Source organism: Melozone crissalis, unplaced genomic scaffold (genome assembly GCF_028551555.1).
Source record: "Melozone crissalis strain CALT ecotype California unplaced genomic scaffold, PUWL_Pcris_2 ptg000057l_1, whole genome shotgun sequence".
Taxonomy (NCBI): Eukaryota; Metazoa; Chordata; class Aves; order Passeriformes; family Passerellidae; genus Melozone; species Melozone crissalis.
The window spans coordinates 7,977,201-7,983,200 of NW_026535835.1; the positions used below are offsets into that span (position 1 = coordinate 7,977,201).

The 6,000-nt window shown below is 46.0% G+C and overlaps 1 protein-coding gene across 2 annotated transcripts in view; it reads right to left on the reverse strand.

Moving 5' to 3' along the window:
- FAM222B (family with sequence similarity 222 member B) overlaps nt 1–5,799 on the reverse strand; it is a 34,958-nt gene extending 29,159 nt beyond the window's left edge. The window contains exon 1 of one of the 2 annotated variants that reach the window (XM_054287092.1): nt 5,753–5,799. The gene's annotated coding sequence lies outside the window, so the exon portion shown is untranslated. The remainder of the gene's footprint in view (nt 1–5,752) is intronic. The other variant, XM_054287093.1, reaches the window with a different exon arrangement.
- Nucleotides 5,800–6,000: the final 201 nt, after the last annotated feature.

Sequence of the window (6,000 nt, forward strand, 5' to 3'; positions counted from 1 at the left end):
AAGGATTCATAAATGCTGCTGCAGTTTTGACTGGAAAAAACCCCAACAGATTTGCAGAATACAGTGGGAGAGGCACAGGGAAATAGAGAACCTGAAGTCTTGCAGAACAAGCAGATCAGAGAGCAGCAAACCTGAATGGGATTAAATTACACACAAATCTCCTGGAAACGATCTTAAAAGTGACTTGTTCCAAAACAATCCATTTCTAAATTTAAACACTAAAGAGCTCGCAGACACAAAAACTAAATCAGGCAATGGTGTGACCAGGAAAAGGTGCTGCAAGAGCTGTTTTCCCTCCCCTACTCTGGCTTTTTCGTATATTGATTTTCCTCCACACTCATTCACAAATGCTCAGCAGAGCTGTGAACAATTTAAAGTCAAGGGATGCACGAATTACCAGCTCCAGGAACACACCACCCATTCCAGGCAAAAGCTGAGGGCTTTGCTGTAGCTGAAGAAAATAAAAACCAACCCAGAATCAGAACACACTGATGAGCTGGAAGTGAAGGGCAAGCAAATCCCTAATTTTCCCTGTCCACAACAAAGCCAAAGCACATGACATTCCTCCAGCTTAGAAGACAACAAATTAAGAAAACCAGTGCCAGAACAGAAGGATGAATGAAGAACAATGCTGGATAAAAGAATATAAAGTAGGCATGAAGGGCTCCCTTTTCCAGATGTTAAGAAGACAAGCTGTTTTTCATTCCAGGTTTAAAAAAAGATAAGCAGAGGAGGAAGTTTACTCCGGAGAGTGGGAGCATCTGCATAATTTTTTGAAAAAGGCTCATACAAAGATTTCCTTCCAAGAGAATTTAAACTAGATCTATACATATATACATAGATATATGTGGTATTGGCTCAAGCCAGTCACCTTACAGTATTTTTTGAAGTGTTTTCCATGCAGCAACTGTCCACAGAGAGGAACAAAATGAGTGGCAAGGGACAGGCACAGGAAAGGGCAGGACTGTGAGACACACATCCTCCAACAGGCACACTCCAAGTTTAACAGCATGAAGGCAAGGAGAGGGACAGCAGGATACAGCAAAGGATGTGCTGGGGCCAGGAAATGAGAAAATAATCCACAGCGCTCAACACTGACTTATGGGATATTTTACCAACAAAAACATGCAGGAGCATTTTATTATTTTTTTTAATGTCTGGCTCCCAGCTCAGCCAGGCCAGGGAGATTGTCCCAGTATGAGAAGGGAAATGACAGAGAAACTGGATGCTAGATCACTCTGCAGAGCAGAGCACGGCGTTTCACCTATTTCCATTGCTCTCGCGTGGTTCCCAAATTAGAAACAATCAGAACCCTGCTGGAAACAATATATGGCACCTTAATTGGGTTGGCTGCACCACAGACGTCAGCAATGTATCACTTAGTAGATCATTTTCTGACTGCTGCCTTTTTTTTTTTTCTTTAAAACTAAAAATAGCTGCACTTTCATGGTTCACCTTTTCTGCATCACCTTTACTACAGACACCGTAAGAAATTAAATGTTAGCACTCCTTGCCCACTGAACATCCTACAGGACCCACACCTGGTGCAGGCAGGATGTGTCACCTAATTCAGCAGAATTTACTTAAAGGTTTGTCTCAGAAGTGTTGCTTTTACACAGAACCTGTTTTCTAAAACATCTCCCCCTAGTACACCCATCAATGCATCTACTTAAAAGCCTGGAACAGTTCACTTATCTCTAAATACATCAGCAACCCAGTGCTCCACACATTCCAGGCACTCCAGAATCCCTGCACGGGACTTGGGAGCTCACATGAAAAATCTTCCCCAGTTTTCATCCCCCAGAGTTACACCCCCCACTATTCCCTACCAAATCCACGCTGCAGCCAAACTGCATTCCTGAGAAATTCTTCCAAGAATGAAATATCACCTTTTTCCTCATAAACCCTGGAAGCTTGGACTAATCCTTACACACACAGCATAAACAAGTTAAGCAATGGGAATACAGAAACCAAGAATAATTCTGAAGCACAATGGGGGAATAATTATAGCAAACACAGAACATATACAAAATGAGTGGGGAGGTGTGGAGTGACACTAAGATAGAATGTGCTGAAATAAGGAAAAGGGATCTTTTCTAATTTCCTACAGGATCTATGAGGTTGGATCAGCCATAAGCTATAGCTGCTGGCTTTTTAAGTGTTCATTTAAATCAAATTATTAAAAACCCAGGAACCAGCAGCAGATGAACACAGAGGTCTCTGTCAGCTCCTGGTGTAGGACAAGCTATGCCCTGCTTGGACAGTAAAATCAGCTTTTGAAAGAGTACAACCCCTTGGAAAAATATCTTTGGGTAAAGTTCAGAACAACTTTTCTGGATGTCAGCCAGCAGAATGCCTGTTCAGGAGCTCTGTTCCTCAATCGGTATTTGGAAAGCTTTTTTTTTCTTGAAAGAAGAAAGATTAATAATGTGACAAACTCATTTTAGCATTCACAGTCAAAGTAACAATCTGTAATTAAAAGAATAAAATGTTCCAAGATCTATGTGGTAAAAGATTTCAACACGAGTCACAAAATACAATGGGAAAATGGGAATGTGGCATACCACACAAGGAATAAAAAATTCAATTACTCACTTCACTTCCTAGTTTGAGAACGTTTTAAATTGTTTAAACATCTCAAATGCTGAAAATTGGAAAGGGTGGGGTGATAGACTCATTACAGATGAAGAAAACTGTGAAACTTTTACTCATTCTCAGGGGAATCTTACCCCAAAACCAGCCTCTGAAAAATGAGTACACTACTACACAACAGAGTGACCTGTTACTCACCTGCTGGGTGTAGCATTTCAGTGAACTGCATGTTCTTAAAGCAATTATTTAAAAGTGCTGATCATCTGTTAAATAACTCAAACAAATCTGTGGCTATGTCCTGGCTGGTGCATTTAGCAACTCCATAAATCCCAGAATCCTGCAAGTCACTTCATAAATCTGTGACTCTCCTCTCACTGTTGCCTCACCAAAGATGAGTGAGCCAGGAATATACAGGATATAAAATGTTTTGGTGATAGAGGTTTTTTGGGGTGAGGCCAGCCAGGGCAAAACTCAAAATTTTCTATTTCTTCCTCTCCCCATCTCTGTGTGCTGGCCAGTAACAAGTCATGGTCAAAAATGAAGAAGAGTGAAAAATGAATGGACAAACCAACGTGAAAAAGTAAAATATTGCACTGGAAGCACTGATAAAAGTTTCTATCCCACATCCAGGCGTTTCTGCAAGCTGAGGCTCCTGCACATTGCATGAGCTTCTGGGAAATAGAGATAGATACTTCAGTCCTTGACAAAAATCCTCACTTCTCTTGATCTGGCAACAATTCCCAGAAGCAAGCACAGATACAAAAGCTTATCTATCAGAGGACAACTTGAAACAAATACAAATAAGGCTTAAATGAAGGCAAATATCCAAGCTGCAGAGAACACAACGGTTCCTTAATTTCACATTTGGAGAAAAAACAATACTATGTGGACATTCTCCAACATATTTTTAATGCTATTAACAGAAATAGCACCCCAGGCTGTGCTCAAGCTGAAAACGTGTGAAACTGTTTGCAATGTGAAGTGAAAAGGGGGATCAAAAAATACCATCTTATTAAATGGCATTTATTTGGTGCTAAGTGAATTATTTATTCAATTGAGAAGTTCACAAAATGACAGGGGGGTAAATGCAAGCGAGGTCACTACTTCATGTCAGAATCAAAGCTGATCCTTAACAGAATTTAAGCACCTGCTTTTTCTTTTATCTCAGCACAAAATGAGATTTCTTTCTTTTTTTTTTTTTTTTACACTTCAAAAGCTATGTAACACAACAGAATATATGCCAAGCATGCAAAAACAGAGCATGCCAGCATCTTTCAGCAATCAGCTTTCCCTTGTCATCCATTATGTCAGATTTATCTATTTTTGCTTAATTCTTGCTCCAGCAATACGCATCCTTCCTCTCCCCAGACTATCAGGCTGGTTGGGCTGGAATTCAATACAGCTTCTTAAAATAGTTGAGAAATATTGAAAATATTTGAAGCGATGCCTGCGAATTACAGCCAATTCATCAACTCCTCTTCCAGCTCCTGCCCGACCTGTGCTCCCCCAGACAAGGGGCAATTCTCATTTCTTCACCTCAGAAATTCTACCCCGTGTAAATATCATTTGGAAAACAAATAGCCTTTCTTTTATGGAAGCATTTCTCCATGAAAGCTTAGATCCTGTGTTAATTGCAAACCTTACCCTCTGACTCTTACTCGCTTTTGATCCAAGCATTCCTCTGCTGAAAATTAATAGTGAATGCGTTTGCATTAAGCTTGCTTTCTGTTATCACTGCTTTTCCCCTCCAACTTTCCAGACCCTCTGGACTGGCTTTACAGGACACCAGACCCCCCTAAAAGCTCTCCCTGAACCCTTCACTCTGCTGCTGGCTGCAAAACTCTGCTCTCCCCACCTCCAACACCTGTAAGACCCTTGAACAGCATCTTTCCCTACTGTTAAATGAACAGACTCTAACAAGCTCAAATTCTTAAAAAGCCCTGATCAGAAAGAAAGAGGCTGAAAGGAAAATGCAACTCTCATCACTCTATTCCCTCACTGCCTGTGGAGCACAGAATTTTCTCAGCCCGGCTGCTGAATCAGACGAAGTTTCCACAGTGCACACACACACACACACACACACACAATCACACAGCCCCAACACGTCCAGGAGGATTTATTCCATCACAAAGTCACCACCGTTGCTCCAGCACAAATGACATCACTTAGGAACCCAACCTTATCTCCTGAGAGCTCCCAGCTCCCTCCTCTCCCGCAGCGACCGGAGCAACAAAGAACCGGGTTTGTGCAATAAGGAGGAAAAAAAGTATTGCTGCAAAAAAAGTTTTCCAGAAAAACTTGCATTTTCTTGAGAATGCGACTAGGGAGAAATAAAGGACTGCAGGAAGAAGTGAGCAGAACAAATTCCGGTTGAACTTATCAACCTGCATCTGTGATTTATCCTAAACTTGTACCTAGAGCTACCAGGGGAGGGTGAGAGACGTCTGAGCCCTCGCAGGTGCTGGTCGGGGAGGTTCACACGCTGCAGAACCAAAACCATCTCAGCACTTTGCTGCACGAGTGCACTGAGAACTGGAGTCCAGCTCTGCAGTTTTCTTCTTCTTCTTCTTCTCCTTCTTCTTCAGACACTTGAAAATGGGTTGGTGGGGAATAAAAGCGGCGGATGATTTATTGGCGATACCTGTTCCCTGCCCGTGGCAGAGATGGGCTGGGAGGTCCCTTCCAGCCCAAACCAGCCCGCGAGCCTCTCGCAGAAAGACACTTTTCTTGGGAAAGAATCACACAAAGGATGTGCTCGCACTGCGACCGCAATCCCCCCTTCCCCCTGACGGCCCTTCTGTCGCGATAGCTGCCGCACTATCGCGATCCGGGGCCGTGTGCGCGGTACCGGGGACAGGTAACGAGGGCGCCGGGGCTACCGGGGGGCCTGGGAGCTCCGCGCTGAGCGGGGGAGAGCCCGGCGAGGCGGGCTGGGAGCGACTGTCGCGACAGGCGGCGTGTGTCGCGACAGGGGGCGGGTCGGCACACCGGGGCTGCCTCAGCGGCCGGGGGGAGGGGACACCCGGGAAGGACAATGGTGGGGTGGGGGGGGTATGAACCGCGGCGGTCCCGCCGCGCTGTGAGTAGGGGGATGATGATGATGATGAGGAGGAGGTGACGGTGGGGCCGCGCCCTCGCTCCCGCCGTGCGCCGCACTTACTCTCGGTGCCCCTGCCCGGGCCTCATGGCGCCGCCGCCGCTGTGCCCGCCCGGCCCCGCCGCCGCCGCCGCCGCCGCCGCCCGCCCCGGCCGTGCTGGCTGCGCAGCCGCCCCCGCGCACGCGCGGCCCGCGCGCCGCCCGCCCCGCCCCGCGCACGCGCGGCCCCGCGGCCACGGGAGCGAGGGAGGGGAGGGGGGAATTGGGGGGGGCAGCGCCGCGTCGCCCCCTGCCGGTAACCGGGGGGACTG